Raw genomic sequence first — 23393 nt, forward strand, 5'->3', positions numbered from 1 at the left:
TACTTCTGACAATACAGCATAGAGAGAGGAACGGTCCCCTGGTCACCGCCTGTGCACCTACGTGTCAACTGGGAGGTGCGATTACAGTGAAGATAATCAAATAACAACTAGCTTTAATCTTCCCAGGGTTTAGGGCAGGCTGGACAAGCCTGCCTGGGATGCGGTGTGCATATTCAAAAGCTGGTGCCTGAACGCTCTGTATCCAAAGTAGCTAGACTGAAGCTGGTCAATGTGTTGCTGTCGTGCCTTTGACCACAAGGCGAACAAAGTCACAGCTGCAAATTAAGGTGGTGTAAGTTAACTTGAGCAATAGGTATTCTCCATCCAGAATTACTATGGAGGTGCTTCCAGTTCTGTACAAACCTCAGGTCCCATTGCTCTCACTGCTGTGCAGACAGGCAGCAACCCCAGCATTGTCCCTGAAGGACTTGAAGTCTGAATGTGCAGGACGTCTCTCTGTACAGGCAGAGATGGATCTGGCAGTGGAATGACTTCTTAGTGGTCATGCCAGAAGGCCAAAATGATCTGGAAACGTAGACCAAATTGCCAATCCAGACCCATAATAATCACAGCAAATCATTTTCCCTCGATCATTCACTGATAGCTAAGATCTGTTTATAGACCTATGTTACAAAAGGTATTAAATACAGAAGACCTGATCACGGAGAAGAGAAAAGCAGGGGAAGGGCAAAAAACATTCGAAACTTGAGACAACAAAGGAGAGAAAACAGAAGTGTTACGATGTGAATATGGATGATGTGTACACAGATATGCCTGGAATAGGGAACTGCATCTGTGATTGGACAGTACCAAAGGAAGAAGAGAAGCATAAGGAACACGAAACTTTCAAACAGGCCCCTGTAACAAGTCAGAACTAACCCTTGGAGTGAGACTGGAAGGAAATCAGCATTGTAGAAACCTAGAGAGCCAGTTAGTAAAGAGTGGTGTAATTAAACCTCAAGTCCAATGGCAGTAGAGTCCTGCATGAGGTCATGACTCTACTGAAATCAGTGGCAAAAATCCCAGTGATGTCAGTGGAGCAGCTCCTGGCATTTACCCATCTCTACTGGTTCTGCTCATGAGCTGCAGGACTGTACGTGGTACTGTAGTCTGCGTGAAAAGCAAAGGCTAGGAATAGGTAGATTCACATGCTGAAAACATGTTTTTTCAGAAACGTGGCTTTTTGATGAGGTGTGTTTCTTTTGAAAAGTGCTCGCTTTCTTTGGGAAGTGCCACTGTCACATCTTGAAAAGCAGTAAGTTTTCAGCTGAAGTAGGTAACCACCCTGGAAAATGTCATTCATCTCAAGAACCTGACCTGTAGAGTCAAAGGGATATACGATCTCATTTCTGATGGGACACTGAAGACACCATCTCGAATCACAGTATTAAGGGTTTGGCTAGAATACTGCAGTCGTGTTTTACGTCCACGTCAAATTTTTCAGCACAAAAACCCGTTCTGTTTTGTGAGCAATGCAGAAGCTGAACTTGAAGGCCTGCTTGGACAAAACCTTGTTTGCCCAGCTGCTGCACCACAGGAAAAATCAGCTTCTTCCCAGGATAAGCCAGCATCTTGCTGCCTCTCAGAAGGTGTATTGTCACCTCTCCAAGGGTAACAGCACCCCAGGCTGAGTCCCTGGATGCAGGAATTGGACCCGGGACCGGCTGTTGTAGTCAGCAGAGGGGGACAGAGAGCCACAGGAGGAGACAGCCCGGACTGGGCTTTGCAGCTCTGTTAGCAGATGTGCAAGAAATGGCATTTTGTTCTGTTTTCACAGTGACTGATGCACTGGAGTGTTGGTCTGTGAGCAGAGACCCTGTATGCTTTGGTAATACAGATGGGGAATAGTAGTTGAAAAAAGGAGCATTGTTAGATAAATATAACTTAAATAAAGGCTGGTTTTGTAAAGCAAATCCAAAGCCACGACAGGCAAGACTTTTCATTTTATCTGCTGCTAAAAGGAAGATGCTGAAGGACCTGTCTCCAAAGGGAAAATACATGCTCATTTAATTGCATCTTTTATGGCGAAGGGAGAGTGCATTATTATTATTATTATTATTATTATTATTATTATTATTGTTAGACATATTAGAAAGAGCTATATGCTGTAATATCCTTCATTGCAACCACATTGATTAGCACTGAGAATACATTGTAATATTAACAGGAGTCACATAGGACTCGTTTGGCCTGTCCTGTTTGTTACTTAATTATGTATGTGTAAAGTAAGAGGCACACAGCACCTGTAGAGATTCCCAGCACCTCCTGTTAAGCTGAGGCAGGAGCTGAGAGCAGTAACCAAATCCTGCCAGCATGTTTACATTTTGAACTTACCAAATCTTCCCAAGTGGAATGCAGGGTCCGGTTTCAGCCAAGGAACTGTTAGCAGTGAGTGAGAGTTAATGGATCAATCTGCTGTCTCTTGTCAGTGCTTTTACTGTTGACTTCTGGAATGTGTTTGATGAAAAGAAAGCAACTTCTTGAGACAGAAGATACAGATGTAGCATGTTAAGGTTGGGACCTACATGAACAATAAAGCAATGTTATCAGTGTTTCGCTTCCCCAGCGCTGCTTGCCAAAACTGACAATAGAATAGCAGCAAAGCATTTCTTTTTTTAACTACCATAACTGCACATTAACCCGTTTGCTCTGATCCTTTTTGGAGACACAGTCAGATGTTGTACTGGCGTTATAAGTGAAAGATGCCAGATATTTCAAAGGGAGCATGGTGCATAGCCCCCTGCTGCCTTTCTGTGGCCTGTGGAAGCTGCTTTCGGAAAAGCTGAATTCAAATGGAATTTGTAGGATCGTTCAGCCGAACCAAGCCCGCTGGCTCCCTGTGCTTTACGTGCTGCCCACCAGCAGAACGCCCGGGCGCTGTGTGAATCCTACGGGAAGCGCTCGTGCTCCCTGTATCCCGACAAGGCAGGCTGTTGCTCGAACGGCAGGGTAATTTTGAGGCATGTGGGTTGTACCCACCCAGCAGGATGCTATGCTCTGTGGAGATACCCAGGCTAGATCTGAGCGTGCTGTAGCAGGGAATGCCGTGGTGAGAGCTATCCACAACCAGATCATATTCCACTCTTGGCTGAAGAGTTGACCAACACCAGGATATTGCTCTTCTACTGAGGCCAGGTAGTTAAGAGTTAGCTCTGATGTACCCATGTGGTACTATGGATACCCTTGTGCTGTGCAGACATAACCACAGAGGCTAAAACCCCGATCCATCGAGGTATTTAGGCTTTTAACTCTCACTGAAATGAACAGGAGTTAAAAGCCTAAATACCTTTGGGGATTTGGGCCTAAGTGGCTTACAGAAAGCCTGTGGCACAGCAGAGACTCAGATATTTTGACTCGGAGGCTAGTGCCTCCGATATGAAATCATTCTTCCTCCCTACATCTGGTAGCAGTTTGCATTCACATTTCCCAGCTCGGGCCATCAAAAATATGCCCATACTTAGGACAGGAGGTGAAGAATAATTTAGGTAATTGAAACTTCAGCAGGAATGTGGTTCTGTCAGAGGGCTGTTGCCTGACCTGGAATTTAACCAGACAAGCAGGGCTTGGGGAAACTGCGCTCCAGCTCTTGCCTTTCAGGTGCACTGAAGGCAGTTAGTTTCTCTGGTAGAAGGGGGATAAATAGTTGAGCTTATGTGCCTGTTGAAAAGGAAGCCATATTGCTGAGGATGAAAGCAGGAGACTTGCCAAACACTTGCCTTCTTATCCACACAACTGTTTATCAGTTATAACTAGAGCTGAGCCAATAATTCTTAATGGGTAATTCATATGATGAATATCTCCCCCTTACACTGTGTTTGAATGGTGTATGAACCAGCCATTACTTTCAAATATTTATTTACTAGTCACAATTATTTGTTTAATACTGTGAATAATTCATGGTTTGTGGAATGTTTTCAGGCAGTTCTCTGAAAGTAGCCAATACCCAGGCTATTTTCATTGGGCAGAGAAGTAAATGTCGCCTTTTTCTGATTACGCCAGTGTTAACTGAGGATAACTTGAAGTCAAAAGGCTGGGTCCTTCACTGATGTAATTTGGCATAGCTCCATTTTTTTCAATTGATTTCAAATGACCAGTGTTAATTCACACCGACTTACTAGATGGTCCTGAAAAGAAGAATTGTACGAAGGAAGAATGACTCCCACACCATATTGTCCCAGGACTGGCTGGGGACTAATGTACTGCATTTTACAGTCGCATCTTTTCATTAAAATTCTCATATGCATAAATTCCAAATTTACCTTTAAAGTATCATTCAATATTAACATTTCAGTTGCTTATTAATGAGTAGCTTTGCACTAAATTATGCTTGTGTGATTGTACACACAAAATGACATTTTTTGCAGAAATAGTCTGAGTTCAGTTTTTATTTGGAGGGCAGAGGGGAGATTGCTTTGAGGATAAATCTGTGGCTTGTGTTGAGGCTAACCTGAAAAAATTCCTTGTTCAGTGTGCAGGACTTTTGAGTTCCAGTATTACTTTTACCATTACAAAATCTTCCCTTATATAAGTCTCACTGACGTCAGTGGAGCTTTGCCACTTGTATTTGCCTTATCAGATTTCCAATCCTTAAAGCTATTTTAGAAGACGTTTTTAACTACGTTCTCTGCGGTACCCAGCTAATGATGGGAGAAGTAGAACAGGGGATTGCGTTGGATTGTGTCTCTGTGATTCTCGCACCAGTCGTCCGTGGTCTCCAAGGGTTGTATGTCAGAAGGATTTTACTGGAATACATCATGCCTTGTCTGTGTCATGTATCTGTCCCTCTCTGTCCCAGTTCCCTTTATTACAATAGCAAATTATATTTAGCAATACCACAAGAGAACCAGGGAGGGGTTAAAGGCTTGGTCACTGAAAGTAGATTTCTAGGTCGTTTCCAGATTTCCAGAGCAACACGTCAGGCTTGCACTCGAAATTGCTGCAAATTTCCCAGCTCAGTCTCTACATATCTGTGTTCCTCTTTAGTATTTCTTGTCTAGCTATACAGCAAAAATTTAAATACTGCCATTCAGATTGCCACCATAACGTGGCTGTGGTCTTGGCCGCAGGATCCTCGTGTTCATAGCAAACTGATTGTTAACAGCGCCTCGTAGGGAGAAGTCTTGTGCTTTTCTTTCTCCTCTTTCATTCTTGCTTTTTGGTACTTCTGTTCCACTGATGATATGGCTCCTAGAAATACAAAAGCATAAAGAAAAAAATCACATTTCAGAAAGATCTGTTGCTGTTTTTGCTGAAGTAGCACAACCAATTTGAATGTTAAAGAATCTACTTAGACTAAATGTCCAGGTGCATGTCATTGCTCACTACAAGTAATTTACTAATGAGTGGATCCAGACAAACAAACTGAGGATCCAGCATGCCCTCTGGCTGCCTATAAAAATGAGGAAAGATAATGAAGTGGTGTGAATCAGGGCCTTTCTGTAGCAGTGAGGCATGAAAAAACTGGAACACAACAGCTTTTGCTGTTGGGTACCAAATATTATCTCAACAGTTCTGTAACCAACCATGGGGGCAAATTGGTTTCACAAACCTTATTAGTTTAGCACAGTTGGCTGTTTAATATTTTTCATGTCTCAGGTTTCATGTTTCTGGATGTCAACAAAAGTTTCCGTTCTGAAATTTGTATATGTTTGGTTTTTGACTGTGCAAAGGTAAGCGTGATTCTCAGCAAGGCACAGCTACTGACCTTTCTTTAATTACAAGCAAATGCAGGGGTTGATGGATGTTGCCATACTGTTGGTCTCTTCTGTTGAGTGAACATTACTGAACAGCCTTGTGAAAAACAGTGGTGTCTTTGTATACTGCAGGCTGCAGTTCACTAGGAACACACCTGATTACACCAAGCTCTTTTTAAGCAGAGCCCTGCACAGTGTCAAAGGAAAATGTTTTATTGTCAGCGTAGGGAAGAGCAGATGCATAGAAGAAAGGTCAAAGAAGAAGAGAACCAATTGACCTGCTAAAACAGAGCATCTTTGGGGATTTTTAGCAGAAAACCTCTTTGTCTTCCAACCACTGTGATGGTGCAACCTTCCATCAGAAGGAACTGCTGTGACCTGAAAGATATGATACCTTTTTGGATAAAGTCCTTCCAGCCAGTTCAAAGGCAGGAGTTCTTCTTCAGCCATGTACTGTCATTACAACTGTTTCCTGGACTGTGATTCAGGGCTCAGTCCTGCAAACACTTGGTTTCCCGTTTGTATTTGTGTTTGTATGACTCTCACTTCCTGAAGCACAGTCCTCAGAGACGCAGGCTTGTAAAATTGTCCCTATTGACAGAGGGAGTGACAGAGACGAAGAGCACACGCACACCGCACAGGGGAGCTGGCTGCCCACGTGTGGTACAGCGACACAGCGCAGTGCTGCCTGGGGACCCTTGCGTCGGTCCAGTGCAGATCTACACCAGGGTCGTGTTGCGCTGGGCTGTTTCAGCAGGACAAAATAGCCTGGCCATGGTGTCATGCTGGCTTGGTTATACTGCTGCGGCTCTCGTGCTGTAGCTATCTCAGGAGATGTTTGCTCAGGAATCTCTGAAGCATTGGGTGGTCAGCAGCACGTGTGTATCCCTGGACACTTGTCCATGCCCAGCAGGGAGATGCCGCTAAAGGGGAGACCGGCATTAGCATTTCATTTGAGATCAACAGTGTGCTTCTGAAATGAGCCTCCCAGTGATCCCCACTTCCCTGCACATTTATGTCGCAGAGCAGTCATGGAGGACATGAACTGGATTCCTCCGGGGTGGCACTAAGCTACTGGATGTGCTTCAGGACTGCACCTGGCACCAGACAACTCGTGCTGGTTGCTGCTGCCACTAGACTGCAGCTAACCTGAAGTAAAGCACGTGCTGAAGGGAAGTGCACGCTGTGGATGTCAGCTCCTCGGCACCAGTTGTTTCTCTCTATGAACCCATTCCTCTTGTTCTGCACTACTTGCTATTATAGATGTGGTCAGAGATGCTGCAAGTCCCATCTCAGTGCATTGACCCTTCTTCCCCTCCCCTGGGCCGTGCCATTCAGGCCATTTTCAATACGTATTGAAAGAAGAGGAGGCTCAGAGGTGACCTTATTGCAGTCTACAACTACCTGAAGGGAGGTTGTAGTGAAGTGGGAGTCGGCCTCTTCTCCCGGGCAACTAGTGATAGGACAAGAGGACACAGCCTCAAGCTTCACCAGGGGAGGTTCAGGTTGGACGTTAGGAAGAATTTCTTTTCAGAAAGGGTTATTAGCCATTGGAATGGGCTGCCCAGGGAGGTGGTGGAGTCACCATCTCTGGATGTGGTTAAGAAAAGACTGGACGTGGCACTTAGTGCCATGGTCTAGTTGACAGGGTGGTGTCAGGGCAACGGTTGGACTCGATGATCCCAGAGGTCTCTTCCAACCTGGTTGATTCTGTGATTCTGTATGTAAGACATTGGGAAATCAGGTTTACTTCGATAAGACTCTCCGTAGGCTTATGGTGATTTCTGTATGTAAACAGCTTGCTGAGCGGGGACTGGTGGGGCAGGTCAGGCAGCACAAAGCCTAGACCTCTCGTACAGTTGCAAAGCTGTGAGGTGTGTAAGGGGCAAAGGGTGAATTTCTTTCTTTCTCCCCTTGTTGTATGGTATCTGATCACATCTCATGATAGTCCCCTTCCCCTTACTTGCACTCCTATAATTACCAAACATCGCTCTTTCGTGCTGCCTCTGGAGACTGACACTGTTGGAGCATGTAGTTTAACTCTCCTATTGACCCTCTGGGGGAAAGATAGGAAGAAACACTGAAATTAAACGTAGGTGGGGTAGCAATGGTAATTACGTTGGATCATAACTTCCACTGATCTAATTAATGCCACCTAAGTTGTGGCTTGTGCAACTGCCTTGATTTATTGGTTATATCCACAGTTCGCAGAATGACGTTTTTGCAGAAGGCCCGTGGCTCTGATACACGGAGCGATAGAAGTCGTATTTCATGAACATCGTGCGCTGTAGTTACAGTGTGTGTAACAGTTTGAAAGGTGCCTGTTCTGTGATGCTCTTTAGAGGCAGTGTAAACTGGTGATCCAGATAGGATTGATGATGTATGCTCTACAGCCCAATTAATTCATTTCCAGCCAAAATCCCTTCATGCTGCTCTTAAAACTACGTTTTCCGATTGAATCTAGTATGACAAGCTCTAGGTATTGCCAGCATTAAGTGACAGTAAAAGATGACTCTCACCTAAGTTCCAGTTTATGTATTTGTTTTATTACTCAGGATATGTCTGGATTTTACAGCTGAGTATGTTAGGAATTTAGTTACAAGTTGAAACCGCTTTATAATGCGTGGCTATAAAGATCAAAGGTTGCAAAACCAACATTGGAGAGCCAGCTCCTGCTCTTCCAAGGCTCATCAATCATGACTCAGTTCTGGCCCATCTCACATAATTTTCCACCATGTGCTGTCATTCGGACAAATGTTTACCCGTAGCAGCAGACCAGAGTCTCCCACAACTCTTACGCTAAGTATTGCCATTGGCTCCTGACAGCACTTCTCTTTTTCTCTTTACCTGATATATCTTTTTCCACCTCCATTTTTTTCTTTATCTCACAGTTGATAATTTGAGGTATGTGGCTTCTGCTAGTGGCACACTGGGAGTTCTCCTTTCTTCCAGGTGGACAAAAATCAAGATCAATATAAGATCAAGATAAAGATCTGCCTTGGTTCCTCCTAGGTGTCTGCTGAAGACCATTACATTTGTGCTTGCTGAAGTGCTGCAACCCTCTGCCAGCCTGTGAAGCAGAAATAAGGCAGGAGAAACCAAAATAAAGGCTTTATCCAGCGGCTCTGACCATACGCTCCTATCAGGTCACTGAAGGAAGAGTTGAAGTGAACCAGACTCTTTTTGCACCACTGCCATCAGTCTGCTCTATGGCACTGGGCAAGTCACTTTATTTTTGGTTTCCCATCTTTGTTTCTCTTTTAATTGTGAGCCCCTCAAGTAAGGGGCAGTCTTTTGCATCATGGGGCACCCACAGGCCACAGTCTTAGGAGGCTTCTTGATGCCACTGTACTAGAAAAAATTATCTTTGTGCACCTTGTCATCCCGACTTTGCCTGGGAAAACTGGAACGCTATTATGAGTTTTCTTATGGAAGATTCCTTGGTGGGAGATACAAGAACAACTGGTAGGCACTGGGATCACTGGCAATTCTGTTTTTTTAAGTCTTCCTAAATGAATTTTTTCCCCAAGATATTAATTCTGTCAAAAACTAAAAAAAAAAAAAAAAAAAGGATTAATTTTATCTCAAATGTATTGTGCAATCTGAAACAGAATATATAAATATATACTTTATTAATTTTTGAAACTTTTAAATTTATTTATTTCAAAAAAAGAAAGTGAATTTAAAAGTAAAGCAGCTTTTTGAATGGAGAAATTCAGACTTTTCTCCAGAAATCTCTAAATTAAATATTTAAATAAAAATGAGCATCTGTATATTAGATTTAGCATCAAAATGTGACAGCTGTTAACTTTAGATTTTAGTTTTGCCTGCTTTGGTGACAGAGTTTGAGAAAGTCAGCAGCATAAAATGAGTTTTAGTATTTTTGAGACCTGAAAGTTCCCCCTACTTCTGTTTCTGAATGAACGTTTTGTGGAACTCCAAGGAGCAGATTGGGTTTATAGTCAGTTGTCACTTAAGTTACAGGGTCAGAAATGAGAATTAATCTGCACGGCTGTTGAAATAACTCATTGGTTTCCTTTCTGAAATGTCCGTTTCTGGAGCTCCAGCTTTGGTTTTCTCACCCCATGCTGCCCATTGCTTGTAAGGATTGCTAGGAAGAATTATGATTAATGTAATTTGGTTGTTATTGTGGCTGTCACTGTCATGGCTGGAGGGTCAGATGCATATCTGACAATGAAAATCCACATTTTCAGAAATGATTGGTGAGTCTAGGTGCTTGGTTTTGTCACTGTCTTATCTTTGGATATGTGAAAGAAGCTCAAAGCACTGAGCCTTATTTTTTTAAGGTGCCTGAGAAAAGTGTTGCAGGCAGAACTGTTTCCTGTTCTACTTTGTGTCTTTGAGGGTGCAAGAAAGTTGCATCAAAAGGGAAAACAGCAAAACACAAAACAGGGAAGCACGGTTGCATTATCATTCAGAAGAAGCATTTTTATGCAAATGCATGTAACAGTTAAAATAAAGCTCATGTTATGTTGCTTTTGACTTTTGTAACTGTTGGGGTGTGACAGGATTTAAACTTTTCATGGCATGCCAAAAATATTTCTTAACATAAAGTTACTTTGACTAGCTAATGTAATTATGTCCATTACTCACAGGGATTCCACTTTGTCCTGTACTTTGTCTTATTAATGTATTTACTGCTAGCGGGAGCTGGGGCCAGTGTTGATACCAGCATTCAGATGTTTCTTGCTGCTGTTCACCCCTGAAGAGTCTGCTGGAGGTTTCGTGGAGGAGGAGGATAGGCATGTGGCTTGCTTGAGGGCTGGGAATGACAGGAGCTCCTGGGGTGGGGTAGAGCTGGAGGTAGAGGTAGGATTTCAGCTGGCAGCTGCCACAGAGCTGAGGCAGAGACTGGGCGAGTTGTGCGGGGTGAAACCCCTGTGGATCCATGAGCTGTGTCCCCAGCTGGAAGGAGCCCTCTGGAGAAACTGAATCGACACTGGCTGGGGCTGCTGGGCTGGCTTGAGTGGGGAGCAAGTTTGTGTGGCTCCTCAGGTGTAAGGTTATGGTGGGGTCTGGAACTGGTGCTGGCACAAGTTTACGTTTAGCAGCAGTGGGCTTCTCTGCCTGGATTTCAGCCTGAGGCTGGCTGGGATCTGGGTTAGAATCTGGCTGTTTGGCTGATTTCATTGAGGATTAGGTTGTATGGCGTTGGGTGGGATTTTAAAAGACTCTCAGCTAAACATCCTTTAACTTGCAAGAGGGCAAAGTTATTTCTCCCCATTGGTCCCTATAACTTCTGAGGGAGCTATTTTTCTGTCCTCTCAAGGCAGAGCCCAGATGCCCAAGGTACACATCCCCTGCGAGCACAGGACCACGTGGGTGCACCTCTCCCTGCCCTCTTGGGCAGGGGTATAGGCAGATGCGGAGACCTAGAGCCTCAAGTTGATTTAATCTGTACCTGCCTCTGTAACTACGCCTGGCTTCCTCTGACCCAAATTACCTAACTCAACTGGTATTTCCTTCCTCATATTCCTTCCCTTACATCTACGCATCTCACCTGCTATAGTTTAACTGGCTGCAGTGGGGGAGTTGGGGAAACTGTGTGCTAACGCTGCGCCCACCTCTGCCCTTCTCCCCGCCTGGCTTAGAGAGACCCTGTGTAAATGGAATTTTTAACATCAAAAGTTTCAATTACAGCAGGAAATGTCAGGCCGACAGAGTGCGACTGTTCCAGGTTTCCCATAAGGAATACTCCCACCCCTGCTATTTACCCATATGGAAAAAACAACCTCCGATGGTATTTTTTTAAGTTCTCAGGTAAACGGAGCTGAATGGTATCATCACATACATGGCAAGCTTTCTACAGGAGATGAAAAAGTGGAAATCATAGCACAGGGTCCAGAGCCTTTACAGTGCCTTTTTCATGAAAGAAAACCCCGGGATACAGGCTAAGTGGGATGGGGGCTGTTTGAGAGGCGGCTTAATCTCTAGCAAGTTAGCAGTCTCGGGGAAAGAGGAACAGGATGGAAATGATCTCAGAGCAGGAGATCATATGGAAAGCAGCATACAGAGTGGCACATGCACGTAACGCTGGAGAAGGTGGGTGGGTTACAGGAGAGCCTTACTGGGGTGCTTTCCAGGAGATGCAAGTTGTCAGTGCAATGACCAGCAGAGCTGTGCGCCTTCAAGAAGAGCCTGGCTCTGTCTTCTTGGTACTGTCTCTGAGATAGTTGAGACAGGAATAAGGTCTCCCCTTCATCTTCTCTTCTAGAAGCTGAACGAATCTGATTCTTTCAGCCTCTCCTTGGTCATCACGAGCTCCAGCTCCTGATCACCTTGGTTGCTCTCTCCTCAATTCATCCAGAAAATGTATCCCCAACATGTCTTGCAGGTCACTAGGCCATATCAAGCTCAGCTTTTGTTGGCAGAAATGTAAGACTTTTACCATGGCCTCAGAGATCTCCAGTGGTCTTGGGTCTTGCTTCATAGTGCAGAGCCACTGCTGAGATGGATGATACAGCCACTTAATTCACTACCACTCCTGCGGGGACTCCATCATTCGCCTCAAGCAGGAACAGGTCATGCTTTTAATGACAGTGTTCAACCTGTGGGATTGGCTTGGATATACTGGTTCCTGAAATCGCAACTGGGGCTTCCAAAAAAGCCTGGAGAACTTCAGTGGTCAAATTAAATCAGTAAATATGGTAAGGAATTTGGCACTTAAGTCACCTGGCTCTTCAGGATAATTCAGTGTATCCCAAAATCAGGCTCAGTCAGCATATTGTCCAGCAGAAGAGTTGCTGTTGAGTTTTCATAAGTATTTAAGCTCTCCATCCTGCTCAGTAAACTGCTTCCTAATGAGAAGTGTCTGTCTTCACATGTGCTGTATGTCTAGATTGGCACTTATTTACGGGAGGGACGTTTTGCGTGAGGTCAGTTGGTAATGTCATGTGAAACCTCGTTGTGTTTCTCTGCAGAACGGCACAAGATCTTAGCACAATACAACACGCTTTGCAGACGTGGTGGTACAGTGCTTCTGGTTAGGGCAAGTGGGAACGCAAGAGTTTAATTTAATAGAAAACAGTGAGGTTTCAAAATCTGTTTTTATTCCATAAGAAGATGAAAGCAAGGCCTCTTGAAATGTTTCATGAAATGAAAATGAAAGGGAAGGAGAACTTTTTAAAAATAGCTGTTAGCTTGCTGGTTAAGGAATTCACCCGGGCAGAGTGAGCTGTGCATTGAACTTGCTGCCCTCTATCAAACGGAGCAGAAATTTTTACCTACATCCCGCGTGTGAGCCTGGGTGGTAGTGAAGAGGGCTCTGTCCACAGCGGGACTCAGGGACATTTGGGATGGGTTGGATTCACAGTGTTGCTTGGGGAGATGGAGAGGGAACAGAGCTACATGTCAGCAAGCAGATCCAGCCCAGATCCATTGATCTACCGGCACTATCCTCAGCAACTCAGCTCAGCTCTGGCTCACGTGGCACTGGGGGGACCCTCTGCTAAACAGAGGAGCAGGATGAGGGACATGAGACAGGGTGGGAGAAGGCATCCTCTGAAATCTTTATCTTCAAATACAAGTGTAATAGAAGTCAAGGGTCTTTTTTTTTTTTTGAGAACTTATTAGCTAGGGGAAAAAAACGTAGCACTATTCTCCATGATGTAAATCTGTATAGATTTAAATTGATGGAGGAAATTTGCAACTTGTGTAAACAGGCATAGCTCTGTGAAGTCAGTGGAGTCACACCAAATTATATCAGCTAAGGATATAACTCATCATTTTTAATGGTATCACTCTTCCATATAAAAAAAGGCAAGGAAATGGGGGTATGTGAGGGAGAAAATGCAGAAAAAAACACTGCACAGGATTTACAAAATCTCGTCCATCACTTTTCTCAGCCTCTGCATGGAAAACATCTGCGTGTTACAAAACACTTTGATGTCTACCATACAGGCTCTGGGCTCTCCTATCTGCTGAATGGTGCGTTCACAGGGCATTGCTTCTCTGATGTCAGCTGCCCTCGCTGGGAATAAGCAAGCCGAATATTGCTCTGAGCAGCTGAACATACACCACCTGCTGAGCGCAGTGAGTTCACTCCGCTTGTCTGCAAATATAAAATATTGAAAGGGTCGCAATTATTGTTCCTTTGGAGATATTAAAGTTTAGAAGCTGCCTCTAATGACTGATGTATAGTAGTAGAGCGTGATCTTTCCATGGAAAGTTGATGGCTGCTACAAGATAAACCTTGTGTGGGTAAAATAAATAACGTCTTTCTCTTAGGAGCTAATGCGTGATGTTTGGTTAACCAGTGGTGCCAAATCCAATGGGAATATACCTGTAATTATACCAGGGAACCACGTAGCTTTCTAAGTTCAGAAATCTGCTGGGTGAAACATTGACTGGTAATGCAGGAGACCAGCAGAGATGTTTGCAAAGGTCCCTTTTGGGGCTTTATGTCTTCGTATAAGAACTTGGCTAACCAGTTCTGCTTCAAGCCTTTGTGCTAGAGCAGCACCGCCTGTGCACTCGTGGCGGTCTTCATGTTCTTGTGGCTTATTGGAGGCGTAGGAACAGCAGAGGGTTCCCTGTTCTAGGGTCAGTCATAAAAGGCAGGTTAGAACAAGGCAAAATAGGTGGGCCAGGAGCAAAGGATGCACACAAGGCCAATTGTGTGTGTAAAACAACGGTGCTTTTAGTTTGTTGCAGCAGCTCAGCATCTGACCACTCACTTGGGCTGGGATTCCTCTGGCTGTACGTGGATATGTACAGCTGATGTAGAGCTAAATGGTCTTTGCAGCTGTCGGGGAGCGATACTGATCTCATCCTAAGGGAAGCATCTGCTGTAGGCCAGGTGATTTACTCCCCAGAAGTGCCTACTCACTCCATTAACTCTGGTGGGAGGTGAATGTGGCTGAGCAGATGCAGATACCGATGTTGTTGGGAGTTAGGTGAGAAAAAACCCATCCTTTGCTGCAAAGCAAGTGGTGATCAGGCCGGCTCCTAGGGAAAAACAGCAGGTCAATGAGTGAAGGGTCAGTCAGACAAATCTGCTTGAAGCCCTGCTGACCTCTCTCCAGCCTAGCCCAGTCAGTGACAGAATTGTGCCTTTGGAGAACTGGTCCTGACATACTCAGTTACCTTTCGCCAGCTGCCAAGCTAGTGCCAGGTGTGACATTGTTTCTAGGTTGTGTTTGGAGACAGTTGTATTGGAAAAGGTAAAGACAGCCTCTTGGTATGGCTGGAGGTGGTCAGCATTGGACAATTTGTGAAGAATCCTGGTTGCTGATCTCTGCCAAACCCCATCTCTCCAGTGGAGCCAAATTTAGCAATGACATCAGTGGCGATGTGCATTAAGTGTCATTAAAGCAACAGAACTAGCACTATGGATGGACTTGTCCCAGAGGGAGAATGTTCCCTTTTGATCTACTCTGCAGAGCCTTTGCCCTCGATGTGTGGATCTGTACACCTCGCTTCTTCCACACACTGACATCAGTGGAAACTTGACGTTTAGGCAGGTGCAAAATATGTGGTACCTAGATGCATCGCAGCGATAAGGGCTCTGAACTGCTCATCGTGGGGGAAAATTCCCTGTCCTGCTCCTACCCCACTGTTTAATTTTGTGTTACCTAGCAGGAGAGGATGATTCTATGATGTGTCCTCTTCTGAGATCACTGAGTTTTCTGTATGGTGAGACTCGCCATACCAATATGAGTCATTTGAAGAGTTCAATTAGTAATTTATGAAACTAATTAGCAAGATATTAAAGGGCCAGTGCAATGACGTGCTTCTGAAGTGATCTGATGAAGGACTTGTAATGCAAACTATTGTATCAGATAGGCTAATAATAAAGCAAACTGGTTCATGCAAAAGAAAATAGTCATTCTGAGGTTACCATCCTCTGCCATAAATATACGGCACTGTAGCAGAGCCGGCACTGTAGCAGAGCCAGCACTGTACGGTGTCAGTGAGCAAGGGCGAAGGGGTTCTTTATGGGAATGGCCATAGCTTGTAGGTTGCAATTAGGGATCTATGAGGCGAGGTCACTGTTTTTGTGTCACTGTGAAATTCTGCAGAACTCTTAAGGCTGCACCTGGACTCCAGTTGGGCCAGAGGATCCCAGCGCAAGTTGCTGGGGTTGGGCTAGCTTTACATTCCAGATTTTGGGTGCCAGGTGCACTTAGATCATCAGACAAAGGAATGACCACATTGTCCAGCAGATTAGGCCCCCTGCTCTTTGCAAACCCTCCAGCTCACACTGAGAGCCCTCCTCAGCCTGAGTTTGGAGAGGGGCAACAGAGATACAGGAGGGGAGGAGTGAAGTGCAGTTGATGCCCCAATACATTTTGCCAATACATTTGGCCAAAGCTTTCTTTCCTTCAGGTTGACTGACTTAGACATGGGTGCAGTCTAGTGTGCACTTCAGTTCGAGACAGCCCTCCAAAAAGGTCCTGAGCTCAGCTCTTCCTCAGTGCAATACTGAGACTTTGAGCCCAAGCAGCAGCCAGGCTAGCAGCCAGAAATGTGGACAGAAAGCAGGTAAGTCACAGGGCTGGGCACACTTGAACTGTTTTGAATCCCGCTCATTACACAGTGATGTAGAAATAGCCTTGGATTATATTTTAAAACTGTTTAGCTCTGACCCACATCCCAGTGAAGTCAATGAGATGTTTGCCAGTGACTTAAATGGGCTCTGGAACAGGCCTGCAATGTTACTAGTGCCTTCAAATACTTCCTTCACCTGTAGGATGAAAGTCCTTCTCCTGAGTCAATGGGCCTCCTTACTTCTTCCTCCCCTCTCAGTTTCCATGGGCCCCTGCATGGGAAACTCAGCCTTATTCATCTTTGTATTTCCATGTCTCTGAATCAGGCAGGTTCGGGGTATGTTCCACATAGAAGCCTGTTATCTTTTCAAATGGCAAAAAAGAGGGGATTTTTCCATAGTCACATAGTTTTTCCACAGAAATGTATTCATGAGAGTTAAACTTGCCCAAACTATGTTAATGTATGTGGTTGGCTTCTGTGCCAATTTTCATTGTGAATAAGACGCAAAATAAAAGGGCTCTTGTGTCTCCCTTTCCTCCTCCCTGAATCCCTCCCATAATTTTTGAGTTCTTAAGCCCATTTTGTATGCGAATCAGATCAGGAGAGGAAAGGCAGGGGGATTACTTTTTCATTTAAACAGTGCCTTTGCTTTAAACATGAAAGTTATGACTGAACCAAGAAGAGGTTAATACAATGGGGCTGGATCTTACAGTTGGTGTAAATGGGGATAACTCCAGTTGTCCTGAGCGAACCTCGCTGATCTAGACCAAAGGAGGACACAGCCGTAGCTCCTTAGGGGCTCTGTTCATTGCTGCATTGTTATTCTAAGGCATTTTCATCTGACAAGAGAAACGGTGTCTCTTTTTCATAAAGATGTTAGGACTTCAACTCGACAGTCTCCTTCCAGAGCATGCACCGTGGGTTACCACAGCACACACAAAACATCAGTTGAGTTTAGGCAGCTCTGTTAGCCAGATGGCTATGAAACATTCATAATACAAGCTGTAGCTATTATGAGCCATTTCTCTTTGGTGCATGTCCTGACAAGCTGCTGTTATTAAGTTTCAGTGTATTTCTGTTAATGTTACCTACCTATTTTCATTCCTGTATGCTGTCACACGGAGCTGGTTGGTGTGGTCTTGGGAACTGGGCTTCAAGACTCCTCCCTGTGAAAGTTGCCAGCTCATTTATTTGTTTCTTTCCAGTGGTTCAAGCTGGTGCGTTATTCAGAAACTTCTGAAAGAGTGGGGTTGGGTAAACCTCTGATTCAGTTCGTTTGAAAGCACCCTTGAAGTCCTCCTCCACATCTTGCCCTCCTGTGGCTCTGAAATAGGCTTGACGAGGCTAGTTTGGAGCCCGTTTCCGAGAAATCATCAGTGCTTCTGTTGGAAATATCCCTCAACTTGAAGGTCCCTGTCCTTTCTTGCAGAACTGTGATACTTCTAGTTTGGGCCCTGACTCTCCCTGGTCTTTGTTTCTCAGTCTTAGAGGGCAGAAGTGCTGGAGGAGAGGGGGGCAAATACAGGTGAGTTGTGAGGTGTGACGGTCAGGTGGCAAGAAGGTCGCTTGTGTTTTATCCTTATCGCAGCATTACTCTGCAGGGGCAGTGGTCACCGGTCCAAATTACGTTCCCCTGATGGCTGCTCAGTTTTGCAAAGCCCGTTAACTTTGCAAATGGTGGCAAGGACATGGGAGTCTCAAGGGAGCTCTGAGTACTCGCTGCTTTTGATCCTGCCAGTGTTGCCTCCCTATGTTTAGCAACAGAAGGAGCTGTGGTGCAGGAGCTGCTCTCTCTATAATCCTTCTGGGATGAGTTGCATTAGATGAGGTGGTTTGACCGATAGCTGTAGGCTCTCCTCAGCCCACCTTTGCCCTGTAGAAAAGCTGCTGATGCTGCTGCAGCTACACAGGAGCGTGCACACAGCCAACAGCGCAGACCGTGAGCTGTTGTCTCTACGGATGGAGCACACTTCTGCATCCCTGGGCCCAAAGGGCGGTGACAGCAATGTGCTAAGAGGTTGCATGCAACTGCAAATACTTGGTATCTAAGTGTCATTCCTAACAAGACATTTTGTTTTTGGAGGTAATGTGTACTATGTAAGATCAACAGATGGACTAAGGAAGCTCTTTGTAGAACATATTTTCAGCAAACCAGTTCAGTTGGTTTGTCGGTTTATAGCACTTTCTTATATGAACCGCCTGCATACCGAGAGCTGTTTCTTTTTTATATGACAGTAGTCATGTAGGCATCCAAAAAAGTGTAATCTTGAGACTGGCTTTAGAAATCCTGAGATTTTAGTATGTACAGCTGGGCAAAAGTTGCCTTCTTTTTTTTTTTGCATCAGAGGCACTCAGGTCCTTGCATTCCCAGAGGATAAAATCTGACTTTAAATCTTACAAAAATTATTTTAGTGGAAAGTCACTGTATGTAGTAGTGCTCACTATAAAATTGTAGGAGTCAGCCATTCTGGAGAAACTGGGTGCCACCTGGTATTTGAAGAAATTATTCACAATGCAAGGAGAGCCTTTTGTTCATGTGCAGCTGAATATGTAGCAGACAGATCTAAATAACTCTTTGCAAATGTTCTGTTACAGTGGTGGGTGCAAGACCCTTACAGGATGGATGCCGCAAAAGTAAGAGGGCACCCACAAGCTCTTTGGCTGGAGTAGCCTCCTGTGGCATCCCCAGAATCCCTCTGTGACTTGACCACATGAGCCAAGGTGCAGTCCCCGAAGGGCAAGATCTCCTCTTGACAGATCTTGGTGGCTCTCATTTCAGCTGCTACTTTTTGGGAGAGGAAGAGGGAGGAGTGAATGCATGGTAGCTGTTTTGTAATGGATAGCCTGGGAGATTTCCATCACAGTTGCAATCTGCTTAGGTGGACCCGTGTTCTCCTTTTGCAGCCCGTGAAGAGAAACAAAATGTCTGGCAAGCAACAACTAGATTATTTCAGAGGCTCCCTGCTCTCCTTTCAGGGAAGTGCTTTTTGCCATGACACACTACTACCCAGTCCTGCAGACTTTCTTCCCTTGGCCTTTGCTCTAATCTCCAGTGTTCCTGTCCTTCCCTGGGAGGAGGCCTTCTTACACATCTCAGATGTTTATACCTAGGTCAGCCAGGTATATATCCAAAGGATCCAGCATCTCGGGCTCTGACACAGACCCTGAGCTGTGCCTCAGAGAATGGCCCAGGGGACCCGCTCACCCACCCACCTCCGGTTGTTCAGGAGCTATGGCAAGGCTTCAGGTAGTGTGTTTACAGTACATTTTCCAGCTGCAAAGGGAGAAGGGTTTTCTTTGCAGTTGTATGTAAATTGTTGTGGAAATGGAGAGTAATAATGTTCTTGTTTCAAGAATTGTCATGAATGCTTGGTTTTGAGGCCAACCATTCAGCTCCTGTTATCTCTAGGAATCAAGATGTTTATCTGTCTAAATGATTGCAGCGTGTCTCAGGTATTTGAAGGTGGTTCTTCCTATTTGCGGGGAAAAAGAAAAAAAATAAAAAAAAGAATCAATCTTTGTTTCTCAAACTATCAAAAGCTTATTAGCCTCAGGCAGATCGTTTTATCTGCAAGGAATAAAGCAGGTATGTCCAGATCCTCAGCCAGTATAAATCAGTTTAATGCCCTCGGCCCATTATTTTTTCTCATGCAGTTTCTCTTGAGTGGGATTTAGGCTGTATTTAAGCATCTCCTTGTCTTCATGTGTCCAGTTTGAAGCTTAGCAGAACAACCATAAGCCCTGGCTCTTGGAGAGTTTGCACTGGGTGCCAACTTGGTCTCCAGTGCTTACAGAGTCGACGGAGTGAGGTTGTGAGCCTTTTGTCAAGTAGTCAAGCAAGACAATTGCTTTGAAGGGTCCGTGGAGAAATGTGAGCTCGAAAGGTGAAGGAGAAGGTGGTGGAGGTGAGTGCAGGTGACCCCAGATACAAGCAGCATGTATACATGTGCCTCTCAGTTCATTGCAAGGCTGATGCAGTTTTATCTGATGTTTAGGGAGAAGTTCACCCAAGGCAGCGGGTGCCCTGGGGGGCTGCTGAAGGTTTAAGCTTCCTGGCTTCCCTACTTCACGGCTGAATTGACTGGTGCTCTGGCAAAGTGGAGTATGTCTCCAGAAAATCTGGTTGCCACATGAAATCGGCAATGTTTTCCTCCCAAAATAAAACCTACAGCTTCCACTTGCAGTTGGTTAGATTGACTAAGGGACATAGAGTTGCCACATCCCTCTGGCAGCTCCCAGCCCCGCGGAGTCCCCCCATGTCTTCCCCAAGCAGGACCCTGCCTTAAAGCCAGGGCAAACCCTCATGTATCCACAGGTGATTTCTTTGGGGATGGGGTATCAAATCAAAGCAGGTTGGCCCTTCTGGCTGAGAAGGTCAGGTTACTGCCGTTCTTCCCCCCCACTTTTTCCTTTTTTATTTTAAGGGCGTGGTATATTTTGTAAGTTTTATGTTTATCAAGAAGTTGATTGTGTAAATAAAATTGTGGCCTTGTGTGCCAAATAGCTGGGTTATGATTTCCTGGAGGAGAGCCAAGTCGGTGTGTGGGAGCATGCCAGTGTTAATGTGTTCACTTTGCTAAGAAATACGGCAATATGTGTGAAGCAGCGAGGGAGGACGCTCTTGGAGCCGTGCCGCTGGTTAACCCTTCCCTGGCACCCTCGTCTCCGTGCCTCTGCTGGGCTTCCCCCAGCAGTGGTTCACAAACACGTCGTGCATTCACCGGCAGAAGGGGCTGAGGCTCTCAGGGGCTTACCTGGAGCCTGGCCAAATCAACGTGGGACTTCACAAGGCTCGGGATCCCACCCCGATTTCCCTGCCGTGGTGGGAGCCCGGTGTTCTCTTCAGCCGGCGTGTGAAGACTGCATCGTATAACCCTCAAAGGGGCCTCCGAGAGAGGCCAGGTTAGGCACGTGCCTGGGGATGCCAGGGCAGGGAAAAGGGCCTTGGGCTAAAGGAGAATAAACTCCCCCTCTGTAATGACTTTATTCCCTATTTAATACCAAGTACTATCCAGAGTTTACCCTGTTTCTATCCTGCAGAGGCAGCCAGAGTTTTTCTCCAGTGGCTGTTCGAACAGCAGCTGAATCACTGAATAGTTGAAGAGTGTTTTCTGCACAGGATGGTGCTGCGGAGGGGAAGCCTCATGTCACTGAAGGCAACGGGACGATTGCTACCAGGCTTTGACAGCACCAGAGTTATGCTCTGGTTGCTTGTTTTGTTACTTTTCCCCTACAAATCATGCAGTCCCTGTCTCAGAGCAGCTTGTCTCTCCTTCCGCTCATCCTTAGGTCATTACATTCTGGAAGTATTTAAAACAAATGAATGCAGAAAATGTAACATCTCGCTCTCCACCAAAAAGGAAATAATGAGTTGGCTACTTCTGCCGACAAAGCAGAAGTCCGGAGGATGCATGAAAAGGCTTCATTTTGCCCAACAGCAGGGAGTAGAGTTAGCTGTGTTACAGTGGGGAGGGGGTGGGGAGCCTGCGTGCGTGGGGAATTCTTGCAACTCAGACAAAAATAGTGACTTCCATTATTTACCTACCTAAGCCGGAAACCTGCTTGCATTTCAGGCATTTATTGTAATTCCTCACATAGCTGGGGATGATAAGCCCCGCTAACTAGTCATTGCATGCTGGCTGAAAATGATAGTTAATGTACACCGTCTACCCAAACAGCTTTCTTCTTTAACCCTTTCGAACTTGCTAAGTTTGGGGTTTTTTTTCAGATAATATTGCTGCTGATCAGCCTCACCTCAACCCTCCGTCTTCATAAAATTCAATTTAGTGGAGCTCTTTGATCACAGTCTAATCTATACGGGAGGCTTCTCAGAGCAGTTCACACGTCTAAGATACAGTGACAGTTATGGCTCCAATTTCAAAGGAATCAAAGGGAGCCATTTGGCCGACTTCCACTAAATGCCACTGAAATGTGGATGCATAACTCCTATGTGTTCCTTGAGTAGGCTGGATACTGTGGTTTGAGCCTATTAATGATCCTGAGCCGCAGCCCGTTGCAGTCGGTGGGATTCTTTTGTCTGTGCACTATTTTGTTTTATCTAGGCCCAAATGCCGAGGAGGTGAAAGGGCTTTGCTCTCAGGGGAGCATATGGGAGAGGAAGCGCCCACCTAAGGGTTGGAGTTTATAGAATCACAGAATCATAGAATGGTTTGGGTTGGAAGGGACCTTAAAGATCATCTAGTTCCAACCCCCCTGCCACAGGCAGGGACACCTTTCCACTAGACCAGGTTGCTCAAAGCCTCATCCGGCCTGGCCTTGAACACTGCCAGGGAGGGGGCATCCACAGCTTCTCTGGGCAGCCTGTTCCAGTGTCTCACCACCCTCACAGCAAAGAATTTCTTCCTAACATCTAATCTAAATTTCTCCTCTTTCAGTTTAAAACCGTTCCCCCTCGTCCTCTCACTACTTGTCCGTGTAAAAAGCCCCTCTCCCGCTTTCCTGTAGGCCCCCTTCAGGTACTGGAAGGCTGCTATGAGGTCTCCCCAGAGCCTTCTCTTCTCCAGGCTGAAGAGCCCCAACTCTCTCAGCCTGTCTTCATAGCAGAGGTGCTCCAGCCCTCTGATCATCTTCGTGGCCCTCCTCTGGACTCGTTCCAACAGCTCCATGTCCTTCTTATGTTGGGGGCAAGGGGAGCTTACCTTTTCCATCTGTGCTCGTGCATGTATCCATGTCTTCCTGCAGCCATCCCGTCTCAGTGCAGCCCTCGTGGCTTTGCCGTGTGCAGGAGCGTGCTCGGCTGTCCCAGGCGGGCTGTCCCAGGCGGGCTGTCCTCTAGGCAGCGTGTAGCATGTGGTGCCTGGGCTGGTGTGCCCGTGGGCTTTGTATGGCACACCGAGCTCTAGACCTGAGGTCACCGCTGAAATGCCTGATGGAAACATCTACTAATTTCGATTCGTGGGGGAAGAGAGAGAAGGAGTTTGCAGTTGGGCTCCTGCCCAAAGCTGTTTGCACGGGGATGGTGCATCACATGACTCCCAGCAGGCTGTTGTTCTGGGGATTTGGCAACAGCAGAGGTATGAGGTGCATATTGATGTTCGGTACCAACGTTATATAAACGCTACTTGCGCAAGCCTAGCAGCTGATTTTACAAGACATGGGGAAAGACGCATCTTTTTCCAAGGGCAGGATTTAGCCTTAACTGCAATATCTTCCCAGCCGTGATACAATAAC

The sequence above is a fragment of the Nyctibius grandis genome, chromosome 1 (assembly GCF_013368605.1).
Source record: "Nyctibius grandis isolate bNycGra1 chromosome 1, bNycGra1.pri, whole genome shotgun sequence".
NCBI classification, from domain to species: Eukaryota; Metazoa; Chordata; class Aves; order Nyctibiiformes; family Nyctibiidae; genus Nyctibius; species Nyctibius grandis.